The sequence below is a fragment of the Dendroctonus ponderosae genome, unplaced genomic scaffold (genome assembly GCF_020466585.1).
Source record: "Dendroctonus ponderosae isolate FM_Combo_2020 unplaced genomic scaffold, Dpon_F_20191213v2 Dpon_F_20191213_8, whole genome shotgun sequence".
Taxonomy (NCBI): domain Eukaryota; kingdom Metazoa; phylum Arthropoda; class Insecta; order Coleoptera; family Curculionidae; genus Dendroctonus; species Dendroctonus ponderosae.
The window spans coordinates 8351215-8373251 of NW_026019016.1; the positions used below are offsets into that span (position 1 = coordinate 8351215).

Below are 22037 nucleotides of genomic sequence, written 5' to 3' on the forward strand. Positions count from 1 at the left end.
AATTTTTACAAACCTATAAATTTTCTTTTCGAATTTATATTTTCGCGTAAAAGACCTCCGGATCGTAAGTATTATAAAGTGAAACTCTGCAAAATAGAGCGCTTTTGAGTAGAAAGTAAAGCAAAAAAAATCAGTCAAAACTAAAAAACCACATTTCTTTAACAAACTCTACAGTCTTCAGAGGTATGGATGTGACCAGATTTCCTAATAATGTGTTATAAACTTTCTTATTATGTTCGTTTTTTGATAGAAAATTATTTGATTTTTGTTACAAATTCGAACCTGGAAAGGGATTTCAAAACTTTTTATAAAGCGATGAAGGATTCGAAATGTATTTCATAATTTTTTGCGGAAAATACCTCACTGTCGTGAAACTTTAGAAAATTGAGCATTTAGAAGAAGGAGTAACTTGGCTAAAACTGGAAAATTCTGAAATTTGGAAGACATTTGCAAAATATTATTAATAAATGGTCCTTAAAATAAATCTAAAAACAAGTAAGAAAAGTCAGCAATATTTTCCCAGCAACGGAACTGAGTTATGAGAGGTGTTGGGTTGGTGCCCCAACCCAACGCCGGCGCATTTGCGTAGTACTGTGCCAACCCCTAAAAATTCATTGAGTTACCCAGGTGTAAAATACTAATTAATATCAAACAGACTCCGGCAACAAACAGAAGTCTTCAGTCATGTGTATATATTTTATTTTTGACTCAAATAACCTCAGTTTTATGCCGATGACTTATTTCATGATTAATGTGTAAAGTTTCTCCAAATATTTTTTTTTTGCCAATAATATTCAAATAAATTATAGCTATCGGCCTAAAAATTCAACAGCTAAATAAAGAAAAATAAATCACAATAACAAAATTGAGCTGTCCTAAAATCTAGACCAAGCGAATAATAACTTCAGTAGCCCACTTCTTTTGTTAGCTATTCAACTATTATTAAACATGTTCCGTTTTCCGCCAATATTACGTACATACATAAATTGGATTCCTAAGAAGCGTTCTAAAAACATTTTCATTGCAAAACAAAGCAAGAAACCAAGGATATTGTTTCTAAAATTATCGATGTGGGTGTTAGTCTAGTTACTTTCATATTTTATGTCTGAAAATAACTGAAAGGTAAGCTAATTATGAAATTGTTTAGAGACGCCCGCATTTTTGGAAGAGCCGAAATAAATAATGCAACTTTGGTAAATATGACACGTGATTTTACTTTTTCATTGATGAATAAAGCAAAGTAAAACTTCAATAAGAATTAGCAAAAAATTTTTGCTTATGAAACAGCCATATGTTTCTGTCTGGGGACGCAATTAATCATCGATATTATTGATTTTATAGCTTATGAACCATATTTATTTACCCAAACCAACAAAAAATTGTGGGTTTCTTAAACTCAATATGCAGTGGGTGGCATCATATAGGTAAATTATTATCAATCTACCTATCAGTAGTGAAAATCATGTTTATTAATAGTTTTGATACATTTTCCTTTATTTATTGCTTATTTCATTTTCCAGCACGCGTCAATAAGTAATTATAATTAATTAACGAAACGACACGTTTATTATAATTTTTTTGTAGTGAATGTCGATGACTCAGCATGCAGTTTTGAGTGATGATAACATAGGTACAAGAAGGCTCAATTTATTGCAAGAATTTGAATAAAACTATGCATATAAATAAGTTATAGAAGTGTAACGGAATAAATCATTGTACACCAAATGTACAAATTTCATCCAGATCCCAAGCCAATATTTTTGAAGGCGTTGATTTTTCTTATTTTGCCAGGGAGAAATAAGTGAAAATAGGTGTTCCAAGAAAACAGATAATAAAAAATCGTCTGATTTTAATTTTTTTTGCGGAAATAATTGAAGACAATCGAGAACATATAATAAAAAGTGGGTTCACTAGAGCATGACGGAACACTGAATTACGATTTCACATTCTCCCACACCAAAGCACATTTAAAGTTATCAGTGTGAGTGCGACATAAAGCGGCTTTTAATAATCACCGGTAAATACCGATATGTCGGTTATCGTCTGGCAGATAAGCTGGCTAAAGAAACGGCACTGTATGCAAGCTTGGTTGTTGAAGAGAAGAATTACATTTCCGGCAGGCGTTTTTGTTTTTTTTAAGCGATTGATAACCACTTTTAGCCCATACAAATGATTCATATGGTTGGCCTGAACGTTGAATGTACTGAATGTTAACTTGAAACGTTTGCAATCTTTTTTTTCACGACGATTGCCAAGACAAAAAACGAAAAAAGAAAAAAAACCAACGCGGTTTCAACGTGATTTGACTAAATGTATTTTTCTCTGGTTAGAAAAAATCACATTTCTATTTCTACTCCATAATAAGAATCACATTTAGTGCAAAATTGAAATGTCTTAGTTGAGATCTTCAGAGTAGGATCTCACTAAGCCTAACTAGGTTGAGGATTAAGAATAATTTTCCGGTTTTTTTTCGGACTGATAAATAAGCATAACGTAAAACACACACACAATAAATTAGTGAATTATTTTTAATTTAATGTGTCAATACAGTTTCAAACTTGGAAATAATACATTTTTGTGTAGCCTCTAATAACAGTTAATACATCCATAATACCTAACAGTACTTAGCCAGGATTAGTCGGAAATTTGCAACTAACAATTAAAAATGATTTCGTTAAGTCCGAATAACTTTTCTGAGCTGCTCTGACTGCTCATCTCACAATCTGGGTATGGGTTGGTGATTTAACAATGACCATTTAACGCTGATTGTATCCAAATTTGGAATAAATTTTACTGTTTCAATTATTAAATTTCGTTAAATATTTTGTCTTTCCTGATTTGATTTCAGCATTCAATTACACATCTTCGTGTCAAGTAACTAAACTTTGAAAGGCAACTTTGAAGAAAAGCTTTTTCTAGTAGAGTAAATTTTTCTAAAGTTTATACAATCATTTGCGATTTTCGGGCGAGTAAGAGAGTCCATGTACGATAATTCGTGCATTCAAAAATGTATTGAACTGGGGGAAAATATTTTGTGTATCTTTTCTAAGTAATACCTATTGTTTCTTTAACTAATGAACTTAATTGAGTAACTTATTAATTATACACTTATTATGAATGGCTTGCCAAATGTGAAGGTAGAAACAACCATACATACAAACTGATGGTGGAGAAAAACACCGAAACGTTTTTATAACATTTTAAATGGTAAACAATAAAATTGATTGGAACCCAGGAATTTCTTTTGAATTAAGTTGAAATACAGTCAGGCAAATATACACAGTAACTTATTAAGCCAATATTGGTGTCATTATTAGTGAATTACCAGTTTCAATCCAGGCCAAACTTTTGTTTCATTTTCTTCTCACTAAACAGTTTTTCTTCATTTATAACACAATGTTCTCGCTTTTTCTATTGAAAAGGAAAATCTGCGCGTAAGCTGATAAGAAACAAAAGATAATTTTTGTTATGAATTTAATTATATTACTTCCTGTAAAAAAGTTGAAAACTTAATTTTCTTACATTTAAAATTTAAATATCCGTGCTTAAATATGTTTTCATTTCTTTTTGCATATATTTTTTTACATATACGTAGTAATGATAACACAGTAATTTTAGCTACTGCCAGATTTTTTTTATTCAACATAATCTTTGAGACAATGACATACCGTGTTTTTCCTCGAATCTTACTTAATTGCTCGAATATTAATTAATCGAATAGTTTCTCTTATAAAAATAAAGATTGATAAAGAAATGACTAGATTTAGAAAGTTTTTTGATTTTAAAAAGTCTAGAGGAGGGAAAATAAAATGAAATGAGTCGTTCAACCTTCTCCATACACTTCATACTGGGCAAAAAATATATCTTCTAGAAACCGAACTTTAATCATTTTCACGACAATCGTTCGTCAGGCTAGGCTTTGTTTTACTACTATGCATAATTGCAAAGTGCTGAATGTGCTGCTGAGTTTTGTTCCTGGTAATTCCGTGCATTGCTCGAGCGATGCCACAACGTACCAAAGTGCTATTCGTCAGATTAACTCGCACATAAATTGCGCCTGGGTAGATTCTTGCATTAAGAATAAAACAGAAACGTTGGCAAAACATTCCAACATTTAATATTCAAGTAATTCGCACTAACCAACGGGAAATAAACTAAACATTGAAATTGAGAAAATGTGTATTGGAAAAATAATTGCTCTGCTCAAAAGTTAATTTTCTAATCAATTTGAAAAGCATATTATGCACCAAAAGAATTAAAAAACGACATCCCACCGTACAACTATGCCTGGTGTCATTCGGAAACGTTTGGGTATTCTAAATGGGTGTATTATCATTGTTTGAGTATTCATATTGAGAAAATTAGGTCCAACAAACAGATCACGTGACTGGTTTTTGCGGTGGTCGACAAAAAGTTGTGCTCCCACAAGATCAGAAAATGATTAGCATCAACACAAGATTTTAAATCATGTCCGATTTTTATGTATTTAACCATCTCATTACTCCTCTTTGCTTAAAAATGAGGATACAGTTATTTCTTGTTATACATATAGCCAAATAGAATTTTCATATAAATCATGTTTTCTGTTGCAGGCAGCTTCAGGCAGCATGAGGTAAGGAGGCGAGAATGGCAAATTTTACGGTAAGATTATCTTTTCATAATTTTTCCTCAGATTATCCTCGCCAGTTTAATTAAGCTGTGCAGACTGATTATGATTTTGTGACATTTATGAGGCCGAATGTTCATTAGTTTTGATTCGCCTGTAAAATGAACTTAACTTTACTGAAAAGCTAAACAATTACACCACTTAACTTTACTAAACGTAGAAAGCAAGTTAGAGCCAAATAAAAGGCCTCGATATGTCGTATACAAAAATTAATATCAATTTAAGGTTACAACCGGACGCAATATTTTTAAGGTTTGCACGTATTATACCATTAAAGAGTTTAATGAGAAAACTACAACTATCCCCTATCATTTAAGGAAAAAGTGTACGTTCTGGTCGAGTACGGTTTGATCCATAAAGCTCTACTAATCCGTGTTCTCAACATATTTCCTGCGATTGCACGAACTCCTTGAACAGTAAACTTATTTGTGAAGAGGCGACTTTTAGTCGGATATTCTTTTCTTGCAATCGTCTGCCAATATTTGGACATTCTTCGCATTGATGCAGACTCAATGGATTTGAAATCTCTGGATATCGATGCCTCAACATTCTTTTGCAAGCTCAACTCAAAGGCCCATCGATTTTCGTGCATGTCCCCCCTCTTTCGCAGATTAGAGGATCTTTGTCTTGCTGAAAGCGCATTGAGGCCATTGGGCGACGTCCGCCTCGACGCTCCAAAAATAGACCGGCGCGTCGTTACGTCATCGCGGGCACCAGACGCATACGTAACCGCTATTTTATCGCTTCCTTGGAGAAGGAATGCGACCAAAGGACGAGTCGCAGACGATGCCAAAGAAGTGTCATCGTCGTATCTATCGGATGTTTTGTCTGTATCCAAATAAATAGGTAATGTTAAGTGTGTCATTGGCTCGTTCCGTTCGCTTTCTGACTAATCGGAAACTAAATTTAGTTTTGCATTCCGCTTTCAAAATATCATAGGTTTGGCAATTTTTCATACTCATTCTCTCAAATAATGACTCTTTGGAGCTCCTACACCCGTTTCCAATTCAGTTTTTCCAGCTTTGCATTTATATTTACTACTGAATTTCAGATGAAATTATTTCTTATCTACTTTAGTTTTTTTCTGGCTGCAGAATTGACCTTTTACAACACTAGTTGCTTAAATGAATACCTATTGAATACTTCCATACTCAAAGTAAATACTACAGTATTTCCATATTCAAAGAAATTTTATTTTAGGAGGAATTTAATATTATTTAAAGATAAATACAAACAAAAACAGAACATACATTTTGTTGCCATATACAAGGTGCTTCTTTATAAGTTGACACCTTCTAGTAGATCATTTGTCCCAAAAAATATTATTATTTTTTATTTTTTTTCTCATCAAGATTAGAAATACTCGACTGAAATTCAAGTCGAAACACTCGCTTCAATTTAAGCAATTGTCTTATTCTTACCATGAACAATGCAATTTTCTGCAATGATTCTGTGTTCATCCCCAAAGACGCGTTCCATATACAGATAAATTTAAGAATACAGAAAAACGATCTGACGAACCGCAAACTATAGTAGAAAAAAGGGAAGCACATTTCGTAATGAAGATTAAATATTGTATTCCCAACATTTGTCCAAAAGCGTTTTTTAACCGAAAATGTAGAAGTCTGGACCGGACGAGCGCTGGTAGCCCCGACTTAAGGCATCTTGATTCTTTTCTCTGAAGTAATTTAATGTATATTGTTTATGAAAAATCAGTTACAAATGTTGATGATTTACACCTTGGAATAGTGGATACAATTAACAATATTAATACGAATTAAAACCAATATATTCAAAACGTTTTAGATAAAATTGAAAGTCGTTTTAGACAATGAATAGAGCTAAATGGAGATCATATAGAGAATCACTGATTTTAATCTTATTGTTTTTATTTATTTTCCTTTAATATACGGTAGCAATAAATTTCGTTATTTTCTCGATAATTTTTGTTTGCCTGTTTGTTGTATTTCAAGGCAAGGTGATTTTTAAAACGTTAAGAAACTTAGTAAATGTAGTCAATATAAAATCATGAAAATAAATCCTATCGATCTGCCTAAAAATGCATATGGTGTTCCATTTAGAGAAAGTGACTTTATGGCAAAGTTTGCCATTGGTGTTTTGTTTTCTTACTTAAATTAAGATTTGAAAATACCTTTATTTTATATTTAATGCCGGAGTGGAAACACCAGAGTAAGAACCATACTCGAATAATACGCGTTCAAAAAAAGGTTTCAAAGGGCATAAATTTGATTTTTTTCATCGAAATAATGAAAAACTATCGATGATTTTTCGTTAAATAGCTGAATCGTCATGTAATTGTTCGAATTTGTTTCATGGAAACGCGTAATTATAATTTGTTTCTGTCTGTATTGAAAGTCAGATTTACAATTTTTACTTTTAATCATTTTTGTGTATTTTTTTTTTCGAGGAATCTGTTGCCTCCAAAAAACAGTGAATTAACTTGAACACAACTTGCTTATCAAACCGCATAACTATAAATTGGCAATCCTGTTATTTGCCAAAAGGTGATATTTGGGCAGTAAAAAGCAAAACTGATACTGTAMATAATAAATAAATTTAGGACAAGTTCAATCAATGTTGAATATAAAATGCGGTATATTTTTGCCCAGAATTCSAATCATTCGAACATGTGCYTACATGAATCTACATTTTAARTACAAAGAAAAACTAGTGAATAATTTTCAAGTAAAAAAGATAAAACTAGTGTTTAATGRCTTTCTGAAGAATGGCGAATTGACGAGATAAAGAATGAATGTGAATGAAAACAGATCCRGGATCCAATAGAAATAYGTAGAAACCGGCAGAAGTCTTCMAGTGAATTAGAACTACTAAGCAAAAAGTAATTTCAAAGAGTAATCAAACATTACGCAAAGAGAATTGAGATCAATCGATATTAAGAAACTTAATTAATTAATTTAAATAATTATAATAAGAAACGAAAACTCATCGATTAGAGTGTTATTTCATAAATATCCATATTATGGAATGATCTATAAACTAAGCTGCAGACTAACAAGAAAATAACTCAGAAGCACTAAAAGATTAGAGATAAAACGCCCATCTACATACTTGTATGAGAAGACTTTACATAATACTAAAGCTCAAGCCCTAATTGACTTTATAAAAGAACGAACGATCGACTGTAATCAATATCTAGAGTTTATTTAAAACCACTGAAGCCTTGAAAATTATTACAAACATATTTTTTTTTGTAAAATAGATTTAATTTATTAGTCGTTTATCTAATTTATATTTTCACTGATAACCATTCCAATTTTATTTCTGTGGGAAGCGTTTAGTGTATTTTAATTTCTCGAATACTTATCAAATTTTTATTTTATTTCAAGACAATGCAAACGACGAACAAACGAAAATCAGATTCTATTTCCATTATTAATTTGAAGAAAATACGTTTATTTTAATTAATCAAGAGAAATAACTAATAGCAAAATATCAATATGGTTGGTTTAGTACTACATATTCAATTTACAAAATATTGCATTTTAAATCAATATAATACTTCTCATAGCCGCATTATTTGCAAATAATTTTCTATTTCAGGGTAGCAATTCTGCCATAAGGTTAATATGCTAAATAGGTTTAATTGAAAAATGTTTTAACAAAAAATAAACATTGCCATAAACTCGGAGACTGCTAAAAACTGGAATCTAAAATTATTCTCAAATCAAAAAGTATTTTTGATCAATCTAGAGACTCTTTAAAACGATATTCGCGTTTAAATAGTCAATAGTAAATAGCACACCCATGTGCCTTTATTCAGTTCAATCAAGACGCGCAACATGAATAAAATCGAATAAAGCCAGACAAAAAGTATATATAACAATAGATGTATCAACTGTTTTATTATTGAGAGTTGAAAGTTCTGAAACAATGGAAGAAGTGAAACAGCCATGTCAAATAGAAAATGACAAAAGTTTGGTAACAGTTAAGTTGCACTGGTGGAAAGAACTTTACTTGAGAGTCTCATCGAGAATTGCAAAAGCAAAAAACGAAACATAAATGCCAATTAATACAAAGAAAACCACAAGCTTTGGGAAAGCAAATTTAACGTCACGAAGTGATCATTGCAAGAATTGGGGATCCGAGCTAAATCAATTTTTATACATTATATATGTATCCTTTAATATGAAATGGATACACCTTAGAAAGAATGAAAAACTTCATAACATAGGATATAATAGTTTAAAAGTATGTTAAATATCTGGAAAACTTGTTTAATTAGGTTTTTATGCCGTGTAATAATGAAATGTTGCATAAAGTTTGCTACGTGTTGAGGCCGGATGCCTCACTGGAAACGGGCTGAAACTATATGGAAATTTTCCTGAACTCGATAAAGATCACTTGTTTTTTAATAGGTACATGCAGTTCCTTTCACATGGCACATCGTTAACTCATTTGTTTAATAATGACTTTGCGCTTTTAAATAGGAACAGGGCATTTCTCATTTGCTAAAATTTCTGTGCCGAATCGCCCGGACCGCTGAGCCGTTAACCCCATCGGACAATACAAACGGTATTTGGGTTATAAATGATAATATCGTACGATCTTTGTTTAATGTTTGCTCTTTAATTACTTTAACTACTGTTAACCACCTGTACAAACCCACCATTAAGAATGGTAATCAGTCAAAATCTTGACATACCGGAACAACGATTAAACATGTGTTAGAGTTCCTCTTCTTCATTCATGCTTGAGGCTTGCTGATGGAAACTTTAAAACGCAGTCCAAAAAATGCGTGTCGCTCATGCAACTTCGTAAATAAAGGTTCTGTTCTTTTTCTTATTCGTAAAAATTGGGTTGATCTTTAACTTGAAGAAGTAAGTTAAGCTTAGGCCATTATGGTTCTTTCTCAAATTATACGATGTTTGATAGGAAATATAATGTAATAGTTCGTCTAGATGAACGTTATTGTATATAAAAATATCGGAAAGTGTGAGAAGGTGCGTTCAGATGTACTTTAACCAAAACGCAGAAATTTAAATGAATCCATGCATTAAAAAATACAAAAATTGGTGTTGTGTTCAGACAAGTCATCCACATTTGTTGATGTTTCGGTTTCACCATGAAAACCAACACAGATCATAAGGGTTTGTTGCCTCAACATGTTCGAGAAGACGAAAGTTACTGATAATGCAGGTTTAGCTTGAAACAGCCTGCATAATCGAGTATGAAGAAATGTGTACAGTTTTTGAGCAAAAAAAGTAATGTGGTAAAATAAAAACTCTTGCTAAGCGAATCCGACTATGCATGGGAATAAACCAATCGGTCCAGTGATTCTCGATTTATAAAGCACCTAGACAGCCAGACAGGTGTTGCAATTTATACAATGCAAAAGATGATAAATGACTTTACTAAAATCTGCGTCTCTTTCAAGCATGCAGCTTTTTACATGTTATTTTTGATGCTAGTCTATAAATCACTGGCATATTTCAACTGATTCATTATATCCAAATTTGTCCAATACAGAAAATTTCAACCGGCAATAAGAGTTGAGAGATTTAGAGCATACAGCAAAAGAAGTTCATTTCCCAGCCAATAATTTTCTGATGATTTTAGTGCACGTTGATTGAGATGAGCCTTGAATGCCTCAAAGAATGGAATCAAAGAAATATCGTGTTTGTCTTGACTTGAAAATAACCCTTGCATTTTACACATCACATTTCACATTAAGCAGCAACAAGTCTTATAGCTTACCCAATGAAGCAATAATTTCCTTTCAGCTAGCTAACCTAAGTTACTAGTAAAGGTGTAAAATGTGCTCCATTTGAACAATTCCAAGGTACGATAACGATGTGTTTAACGGTTTGTATTCTCAAGTTCATTTTAAGTTTTCTTTTGCAAAAAGGTGGTTTAATTTTGTGTTATTCGTATGAGTGAACATGTTATAAGTTTGATGGAAACCCACATAAAAATGGGAATAAATGCCTCCTAATATTGACTTTTATTAAGAAAACGTTATTTGTATTACTAAGTTTAAATATTTGGAGACCCTCGCAGCGGCGCGCGAAAACAGACATCAGCAACATATTGGAATGTCCTGATTAAAACAACCTCTAACTGCTGACTTTTATGGCCACTTTCCTAAAAATTATTTGTTAAAAAGTGACAATTAGCCAAAAATTAACGATGAATAAAACTATAACGCTAATTAAGCTAAATCGTAACATTCCTGCAGAAAGAATGTGTGCCAAGCTGTCGCATCAGGTATAAAACAAAGTGCGTCATAAGTGATAAAAAATTCGATTTAAAGAATGTGACTGCACGACAATATTATCAGTAATTATTCAAAGTGAATGATTAAAATACCACAACTACTTGCTATTTTGAAAAAGTATTTAAAAATTGGCGAAATAAAATGATTTATACCTATAAGAAGCTAACGTTCAAGATCACTTCCTATATCATACTAAAGACGAAACAAGCTACGAAATCACGTCCATGTAAGATATTCTTAAAGTGTTCATAGAAGCAAACATCTGACGAAGAGGCAAGCCAGATATAAGATTTGTATAATATCTGAAATAAATATTAACAGTTTGTGAAAATTGTACTAAAAATTACTCTCAACTATTGAACATCGCCCAACATTAAAAACGTCGACTTGGGAACTAATTAATTCACACTCTAATTCTACCTGCAACATCTGCCCCAACTAAGGCCACTTGTGTTTCCGTCTCATTAAAATCATAATTACGAAACAATAAACCCGAAACAATACGAATTAGCATTTTTTGCCTCCCCGAATTTACACCCAGCCGACGAATATTTGATCATGCTGGGGTCTCGTTAACTGGGATGGGTAGCAGTTACCAAGCAAGCCCCTATCTCCAAATCCCACCAGCACCTGCTACTTACTTTAAGACTAAGACGAAGGCATCTGTTTGTTAAAGAAGCGCGTGTCACGCCACTACACCTTGCACCCCTTTCTTTTAGTGGTAACCACCGTAATTACTAACGGTACAGAGAATTTGTTCGGTTCCACCTGTTCAGAGTTGTTATCATCAGTTATATGGTGATTATTTAATATACCATCAAAATCTCACTTGCAAATGGTGGTACTTAGTGTTTTTCATCGGTCGGAATTTAATTGAAATAATGGTGGAATTAATGGCAAATGGTAGACTCATCTGACTCCTGGCACATCTTTGTTTATTTTAAAATAATACTGCACAGTTTAACTGTTTGCGTGACTGTTCTTCAACATATTTCGTAGTTCTACGATTTATTTGTAGCAATTGGAATAGGGATAGCACTTTGCTTAGAGTCGTTCTTGTAAACCTGGATTTTATACCACATTCATTCAACATCATTTATTACAGTCTATTTTTTCAAAGGAGTTTAAGTCAGGTAAGTGTACCTGGAGCTACATTTTTTAATAGACTAATTGTCTTGGATTGTGTGCACTTCTTCGAATCTTGGATATTTTGAAATACATTTTCTAAATTATCTGTTATCTGTTGCTAATAAAGGAAAGTATCTTTTTCATTGGCTTCGTCAAAAAAATGTTTTATAAATTATCGTGTTACTTTTCCTGACTGTACTTCAATTTTATTACAAATTTGTTTCCTGGGTTTCAGTCATATATTTACTTCGCTATTACAGTTTATTTCATTCTTCAGAATACGTTTTGGTGTTTTTCTTTCCACCATCATCAGTTCATTGTGTATACGTTGTTGCTACGCCAAATTTTGAATCAAGTCGAACGTAGACATAATGAACTGATGATGGTGGACAGAAAAACCACCGAAACGTGAAGAATGAAATAAACTGTAATAGCGAAGTAAATATATGACTGAGATCCAGGAAACAAATTTGTATTTATTAATTTTCTTTTAAAGTCGTCCTTAATTTTTAAATCTCCCTGGATTTGCACATATAAGAATGTGTGGCTTCCTGGATTATTCATAATGCTTCTCTAGTCTCAGACTTTTATCAATTTTAAATGTTTTTGGGTAACACTATCGAATTTCCGTTCCTTCCAATAGTACGTATCCCTTCAATTATGTTTCAAATATTTCTTATCCGGTTTCAAACGTCGTTGTCCTTACTATCCTTGTTTGTTCCATTCCTGTTCTTTCATCCTCATTAACAAATTTCTAGTCTGTCATTGCATCGCTGTTTTGCGTTTCTTAGTTTTGATCAGATATCAAGATATGGACTCCAAGTTCCAGTGCTAAGTTGAATATTTCGAGCTTGATTCAATGATGTTTAAGTGTATTATGTCTAGAATGTTGATTCGCTTTTCGATAATGTACGCACACTGATAATGTCCATTGAAAATGTTGAATGTGTGGTTTCTAAGGTTCATTTACATTGCTCATAGTTACACATACTCGAACCATAGAGACTTTTCTTTCGCGAACTCTAGTTTTATTTGGGTTACATTTTCACCATTCGGTATATTCTCAGTCCGCGAGTTTCCTAGTCCTAGTGAGAACAATTGCATCGAACGTACTGCTCCGAAGTGTTATCTAGTTCTTCATATTTTATTATTTTCCAACATCTTAGTAGACGAGTGGAACTTCTTACTTAATCTGCAGACTTTAACGCAAAACCCAATTTTCTATCGCCATAATTCACTACCTTGTGATACAATGTGATAAATTAGAAAAATTATGTCTTTATTATGCTATTGACAAAGCAAGAATCTGTAGGGTCATCCAGTTACTATAATTGAAAATGCTGTAGAATTTCAAGTTTTCATGCAAAAAGTGATTACCTACATTTTTTCCAACCAGTAGGAATAAGTCATTTTTAGATTCTAGATTAAAGAATGTCTACTTTTGATCACCGAGGCTATTACATGACCAAACTTCTGTAATGTTGTGTATATGAACGTTCATTCGTTAAATGTGTTTGATAACTCAACCAAACACTTCAGATTGCTTGCAATTTTACGTTCTGCAGAGAATATATTTGAAGTGAAAATTATCGGTGCACATTCGACTCTAGCTGAATTTTGCTGTTCACAGCATCTCTTTAATTTGAAACACAATAATTTGAAGTTACCTGCAAGTTCCGCAGAAACTACGAGAAAAACTAAAAATAAAATAGGAAAAATGAAACTACTAATCAAGAACAGTGTTTTAAGAGAGTTGAGTTTTACTTGTAAGTTAAACCAACGGTCCATAGAACTACTTTTTAAGAAAAATGTACGCTGGAGCGACCACAAGTTTAGACTACGTTCAAATTAATTCATTCATAAATGCAGGCTTCACAATACAATAATATTGCACCAAAAAACCGAATCGTGCGCTCAAGCAACGTAGATTGCAATTTCATTATCCCTATTTGAGCTTTTGAATAATTTCAGTAATTAATTTCAGAAGTCGTAAATGCATAAATGAAACAGTTTAATGCTTACAACGTTTCGATTTCGCAGTTTACAAAATTACTAGCAAACATATTGGAGTTGGTAAACAATTTTTCAGGACTAATCATACCAGCATTGCCTAGCACCTTCTAGTAATACGTGCCGATTAAAACAAATGGGAAGAAAACAACATTTCGGTTTTAATCGATGTTCATATGGTACAGCCAGTCTAAATATCAGCAAATTCCTGCGGTAATAAATAAAGCAATAGCAAACTAGGCCAAACGGTCCGTTTACATTTTCTAAGCTCAACTTTATGGCACACGATGTACATTCCACAGAGTTTGATTAACTTACCGCCAATGCCTTTAAATCACGTATTTCGAAAGTCGTTGCCTGTCGAATTCCATTTGGAAATAAATTAAAAAACAACACTAAAGGTCAGCTTCAGACCGACTAATTGTAGTGCGCTTTTCAATTAGCTTAAAATAGATTTATATTTTAAATCAAATTTGAAAGCAGTTAAAATTGGCGCTCAACACTTGCATATTCTTCTACAGTGTAGCAGGCGAAAGAAATCGACTAAAATATTTTCAGTTCCGTTTACAACTGAACAGAACTCATCAAACAAGTTCACTTGTCTTAGAAGTTACACCTTTACAGTTACATGTATTAAGCAAAGAGGTCTCAAACCGTTTTCTACGTTATTTACCTAAAGAATTTTAAAATTTAAAGCTCCTCTAATGATATTACTGTTCAGGTCGTTGTCCTCTCATTAACAACGCAACAGACACAACGTATGGATGGCACTTACAGTACGGACGTACTACATTATTACTTCATTCATATCGGGCATGAGTTCTTCCGCACATTTTTAGTTTGTACATGTACCGCGTGCGATCCCCAAGGACATCCACTTCCGGATGGTGATAGCATTAGATACCTTTAACTAKYTMSAATCTAGATATCTRGAAATTACCTGCCTACACTCACATAGACGTGTTAGTGTGTTATTTTATATCAGCTACTTTGATTCATTTTGGTARCATTTTCGAAGRTTTTCATCGAGAGGGATGTTTTTGGAGCAGTTTTGCGGAAAGAACAAACTCAGGTAGTTGAAAATTSAAGTYAATTKGCCTCYGCAAAGATTAAAGAGGCTTTGTCGATGAGGCCACATTGCGGAACTTTAACCAACTGCTCTGAGGCAAATTAAATTTGTTTTATTACTGGAAATTGGACTTGAATCGGGAAACGACGGAGTGAGATATTTCAACTGCAGTTTCATTTTGCAAATCGATTTTTGCTAGATCTTGATGAATCTAGCAGCCAAAAAAAGGAAAGGCAACAAAAAAATTCCGCTAAGATTCAAAGTCATCAATGATCAACCGTGTATGTCTTAGTTAGAACAAATGTTCTATAAAGAAATGTTAAGAGTGCTTAATGCGAGTTCCGAATTTTGGACGTTCGGGAAACAGAGAAAATAAATAACAAATGTAAGAAACTAAAAGAAAAGTAAAATAGCAAACAAAATTTAACAAGAGGTAAACTTTAAAGGATTTCAGCAGTTTGCTTCTGTTCAGTTGAAACAAAGATGTTTTGTTTGCCGCATTACATGCACTATTTAYTAGTTATTGCAGTGTATATGATGTGAGTGAGTGTCAAATGATAAAATTGAAGATAGAAACACAGTTTCTAATCTAATTATAAGCCACATTATATTCAGTAACAACAATTGGTAAACATGATGCAAGAACAAGCTGCAAAAGAAGAAAAATATATAGCATATAATGAAAAACACTATCTTTTTCAAAGAATTAAAAAACTCAATACAAAGCCAAAATCACATTTCTTCGACCRATTTCTCCAACTTTTAATTYATTTGAGCACATCATTACTTTGTAATTAAACCAGACAATAAATAACGCAATCGATGCAATAACATTAAATTAAAAAAATCCACTAAATCTTACAACTCAATACTAAGTTCTCAGGCAAATAGGCACCTTTAAAAAACTGCACTACATCTTAAAATCAAGTTCACCCAATTATCAAAAACCAAAAAAATATTTGTCACCGCTATAGAACCGCAAACAGCTATTACAATAGAAAATAAAAATTCTATTGAACATAGACAAACCATAAAAAAGATTAAAAAATGAGCCAAAGAACTAAACGTTCCAAAGATTTGGTAGAAAATTGAATCAAAACGACACATGCATTTTTGAAGATTCTCTATTGAATTAGCAAAGTAATTGAAAAAAAGGTTTCTAAAACAATCGAAAATTAAAGAAGTTGAAAAGACATTTTGTCCACAATTTCTAAGAAAAGCCTCATTATCGTTTTCGTTTTATTATTTATGGTTATATCTGTGTAAACACTTTTTTCCTCTAACTGTACAATTTGGATTGCGGACATCGATTAATGTGTATGAGCCAGTATATTCAAATATGTACTTAAATCTTGCACATGGGCAGTCAATATCATGTGACTTGATGATGCAATAAGTAATCAACGAAACGCGCACCAACCTTCCAAAATAGTGTTTTTTTTAGCTTATCTCGATTAATACTATTTATTTTTTATATTTGCAGATTGTATTTTCAGCATTTAAAGTACCAATCCCGCAACCGTTTAACCGAAAAGATAGCAGGCATTTAAACTACGTTTCAGTGTTATCTAAGACCTTTAAATTTTACTGGTTATTTCAAAACTGCGCCACTTCACTTGTCTCGTAATCGACAACGGATGTTAAGCAAATCAGCAAATAGGTACGTTTATGAGGTATCTAATACAAATAACAAAATTATAACGGACAATATTGATAAAGCTGAATGATAAAATTATGTAAGTCTAAAGTCAATATGTCGGAGAACTCTAGAGGAAATGAAGTAGCTTAGATCTTTGCCGATTCGCATCCGTATCAATCAATCAATCAATCGAATACCCAAAAATTCACAGTCTTGAAATAACAAATTAAAAAATATTGCTTCACACCATTATCAAAAATCAACAGAAATTTGCTTCTAAACTATTTAATGTAGTTTCTTCCAAAATTTTTATTGCATAATCTTAATTAGGCAAGATATATATTCAAATTAGAATGCTACAATTTGACAAAATCAACAATTGAAAACGGCCAAAAAAAGTTGCTGAAGTCGGCCAGCGCTATTTAAACTTGATCTATTATTTGAACATTAAGAAACGATTGTTTAAATACATTCCCAGTTCAATAACTTTAAAACGGTCGAACAACAGAAACTTTTACATTAAAAACAAAGTGAAAAAATGTACCGCATCTCTATTAACAAGTGATTGCGAAGGTAAAAGGTACTAAAACACTGTTTGGTTTATTTACATTTATTTTCAAATTCCGACCTTATTTACTTAAAGATAAATAAGCAGTTTAGGTGTTCTGGAGATGAGTACAAATAAAGCCTAATCGGCCGGATGGAGCACAGACAGCTGTTATGGTTATGATGCATAACTACGTAGTTTGTTTGGAAAATTGTTTGGTCTAGTTCTACCGGATCGATTAAGACGGTAGTGAAGACTCAATAATTTTGAATCATGGTCGATAAATCTTTATCAATATTGAGGTCCTGCGGAAGTAAATTAATTACATATAACGAACATTATCTCATGTATATGTATATATAAATCAGAGCCCCGAAAATCACTAAAAAATGCTCAAAAAATTCAAAAATGTAAATTACATTCCTACAACAAATGAGAAACCACTTTTTACGTTTGCGAACCGCACCTCCTAAATTTGACATCAGTTTACTAAAAGCATACAACAAAAGAAAAAGCGTATACAAATCTTTACAAATTTATCGCTATTGAGCTAAATACAAACTAGAATTAAATCAAAATTTGACGCATCCAAAAAGAAAAGAATATTCTGGAGGAATTAGATCTGGATCCGGCAGGCGAAGGCACAGGTTCTTCCCGTTTGATTCAGTTTATCTCGTAATTTAAAGCAAATTTTCAAATATTGAGTCATATTTTATCCATAATAGTATTTCTAACATCTAACACAAAAAAAAAGGTTGTTCAGAAAGTTTTGCTAGCTTTCTTCTAAATTTCAGAGAAGTTACACCTTCTTAGTCAATCCATTTGCAAAAAACCTTTGCAATCGCTCTCCTGATTTGGTCTCTTCACTATTTTGTCAGTGTATGGATTTAACGCCCTGCATAGTAGTGAAATATACAAAAAATACACTTCCTTACCTGTATATTATAAAACTGGAATTGAATCATAAACGGTTTTAGCTGAATTGTGTTGTATGACTTCATCTGAAACAAAAAAAAAGCGAAAATTAGGTGATGATTCAAATGTACGCAGTTGTAAACTTAATAAATTAAAAGAAAAAWTCTAATAAATAATSAATCACAGAAACGCCCTGCATGCTCCGACACATGYTGCTTAAGTCCATTAACTACTTAACGAAAAAAGKTAGCTCGCTGTATAGAGAGAATCGCTCATATGAGAATTTAAWGCAGACATAGAAGCGTTGTTACAGTCAATAAGTYAATATTGAAAAAAGTAACTGATTAATTTTTTWATATAAATTAAACTACCRCACAAATATGAAAATATATTATAAAATAAAATTGCGAAAGCACAAAACCTAAACAACCAAACACAAAAACTAATTGGCTATAAACTATGCTTGTTTCTTCAGCATMAACAATTTCAAWAAYCATACTGTTGTCATACGTTGTTTATAAATTTTGTATCAATTGTCCAAAGATAATGATAGATGAATGAAGGAATGTATTGCAACCAATGCTTGCAGCAAATTTAAGTCACTTCCTAAACAACATAAAATTTAATWACAATTTAAACAGTACATTTCCAGAATTACTGAATAGAGTATCAAATGTAATATCTTTTAAAATCATAAAATCYCTGATAAATCAAATCACCTAAACGGACTTCTACAATGAAAAGATTTACGATAATAGTGAAAAACCTCATTCTTCCATTAGATATCGATCCAAACGACCACACCCAGGTGTATAATTTGCAAATTTTCAAATAATAATTACCGTCGCCCATAATTAATAATTCTAAACGATGCATTTAATAATGTCGGCAAAACTTGTCTCAGCGGTATCGTTAGCTAAAGAAAAAAATCATAAATTCCACGGTGCGAACACCTGCTAACATCGAAGCCCAGAACGTTTCCTTGTATACGCTGCTTTAACACGTTAAAAATCAACATACCGACTTTGGTTGACATTAATACTTGCCCGCAAACCTATTCACTTGCTGAAACATTACTTAGTAATAACTAAACGAATCGCTTAAGATTCTGCCTAGTTTAATTTATAGCTATAATTATTTCATTTGGTGGAATGCAAGCAAATCAAGGTCAAGACCTGTAGATCGAGATTTATATTTAAAACAATCATCAGGGGTAAATTTTAGAAAAAAAAACTTGGCGGTGCAAATCTGTTTTATTTGGCTATCATTGCATCCATTGATGTATTTACAGGACAACTGAATTGTTTGCAAAATGCTCGTCTCTACTTTCATAACTTATTAAGAAAATTGTATTCATCTTGACTAATGTATAGAAAAGCACTTGCGAGTTTAGAGAGAAGCAACATACGCAAGGCTTCTCGGGTATAGAAAATTGAATTTAAACAGAAATTGGCTATGGAACTCAAAGCTTTTCAAATAGAGTTAACTTTTCTACGGTATTCTATTGCAAAATCAATGAAAAATATTACGTAGTGATCTCAGTTAACAAGCCAAGAACGGTTCATATAAAAATTCCGCCCACAAAAGTTAAAATACTGGTTTGAGATATTGAGGGTAAAAAAACAACGATTTGAAACATCATTTACTCGTTCACAAAATCGGTTTTACTTCCCTTATTTGCATCTGTTTAATTCTACTGGTCTGATAACTGAACCATTTTATTAAATGTTTACACGTTCAGTTTCTTGAAATAAAACTAAACATTAAAACGCGCATGTTTGTAAACAAGCAAAATTTATCATAATTTTTGTATTCCTACAACCATGCAAAAAAAATTTGAATTAATGATTTTCTAATCTGTCCAAATAAATCCAACTTTGAAAACGAAAACGGTTTAATCACTCAAATACTTAAATGTTGGTAACAAAGGATACAATATTGTTTTCTATTTGAAATTTATTCAATTTTTCTTGTACTATTTTAGATCTTTCACGTGTACTTCAGTTTCACCTGATGCTTATTTAATTGTTGATTCATAAATAGATTGCTGCTGAAAAAGCCAACTTATTACAGTTTTACTTCGGGCTGAATGAAATATTATAATCGTGCAAAATGCATCGTATAGAAAATTCCATGTGTTTTTATAAACAAGTGATTTGAGGACATGGATGGTGACTGGAATAAAACCAATTTTCTTCACTTATAGACAATATTAACGCCTGTTCAGGCTAATTATGCATAATACAAAAATTTCAACTGTCGCTTTTGCTTAATAGTCGAAAACTCTAAATCATAGCAAAACCTTAATTTTGAAAATTTTCATTTGCACTTAACGGCTAATAGTCTAGGTTGTAAACATCTTTGAATTGTATATTTATTATAAATGTTGGTTTAGTGGCCGAAAGCGATTGCCCTTAATTTTCTATATATTACACTTTCAAAATACTTAAGCACCATTTTTCTGGGGTCGTAATCCGTCTTTATCTGATTCGAAAAGCGAAAGCAAAACTTGTTCATGTCTGGATTCACATAGGGTAGTTTAACTAAAATCACTAAATAAAATTCCAATTTTTCAATCACTATGATATAAAATGCTCGTTTTTGTACAACAAAAGCTGAAGTAAACCCTAATTTAAATGCTCAAATACGATAAAACTCTTTTTCAATATTAAACAGTAAAAAGAACAAAACTCTTGTAAAAGTAAAGGCTACAAACGCTTTGATTTCCTTTAGTGAGTGAAAATAGGCAAGCCTACCACTATATCGTCGCGATAGGACTGAACCGTCTGATCGCAGCATGAATGAATGGACCAAAGTACACAATGAACCCACGCATAAAAGAATGGAACCAAAGTAGGTTGTCCCAGGGTGGGAAAAAACTCCGACATGTTAAAAGAACCCACAATTTACAACTACACATGTTATTTATGATTCAAAACATAATTAAGACCGTGCTGTTTCCGCTTTGATGAAAGATTAGCATTACATCACATGACATATTTGGTCGCAATATTTGCTAATTGCTCAGTATGATATGACTGGAAATCCCACATACCACATTAAAAGAGATAATGCAATTTTCCGCTCTCCTCTTTCTGCGGACATTTTTGCGAAACACTTCAAAAATGTTAAATTTTTGTCCACATGTACCTATGTTTTTTGAATAAAATTTTTTCCGAACAGCTCATTAGTGAAAAAGTGCAAATAATAATTCTCAGTAAATGCGCCTAAAATGATCAAAATGTAATTTAATTTTTCAAATTCCAGAAAGGCGAAATCCGACATTTTCCAATTAAGTAGGTGCGTTATCTGCATCGGCTCCATCATCAAGTCCATCAATAAGCGCCAAATTTCAAAAACACATTAGCCTTTAGTAAACACGAGACTTCGTTTCCCATGGTGCTTGGGTGGGCGCAGTCGCTTTTTTTCACCCAAAAATACGGTCCTTCCAAGAAAAGATTAAAAAGGGCCTTTTCGTCGAAAAATTCTTCGGCGGCCCTTCTATGTTCCTCGCGACTGCTTTCAGTTTCCTGTGAGAATATTTATTTACCGCCTGGTCTGACAACAGATACATATGATTTGTTTGTTACCTGACGCCTATACCAAACTTTACATTTTGAACCCACGTTTTATGCTATTTTTCTTGTTGCTTGGAAATATTATTATTGAACTTTCATTTTTGCATGATTTGCATAAGACTAACACTTTCAAACATACCAGAAAATATTTTAATTTGGTAATTTTAACAGTCATTAATTCACAATAAAATTTAATATAACACGGGATTGAATGCTAAATAAATAGGGA

General features: G+C 32.4%; 2 long non-coding RNA genes across 3 annotated transcripts in view; one reads left to right on the top strand and one right to left on the bottom strand.

Moving 5' to 3' along the window:
• Positions 1-4631, top strand: part of LOC125505319 — a 41197-nt gene extending 36566 nt beyond the window's left edge. The window contains exon 3 of the long non-coding RNA XR_007282078.1: positions 4593-4631. This is a non-coding gene — a long non-coding RNA (uncharacterized LOC125505319). The remainder of the gene's footprint in view (positions 1-4592) is intronic.
• LOC109534517 overlaps positions 1-22037 on the bottom strand; it is a 79813-nt gene that overhangs the window by 34712 nt on the left and 23064 nt on the right. The window contains exons 3-4 of one of the 2 annotated variants that reach the window (XR_007282077.1): positions 18251-18316; positions 17363-17620 (exon numbers count right to left, since the gene is read on the bottom strand). This is a non-coding gene — a long non-coding RNA (uncharacterized LOC109534517). Of the gene's footprint in view, positions 1-17362; positions 17621-18250; positions 18317-22037 lie in introns of those variants that run through there. The other variant, XR_002171640.2, reaches the window with a different exon arrangement.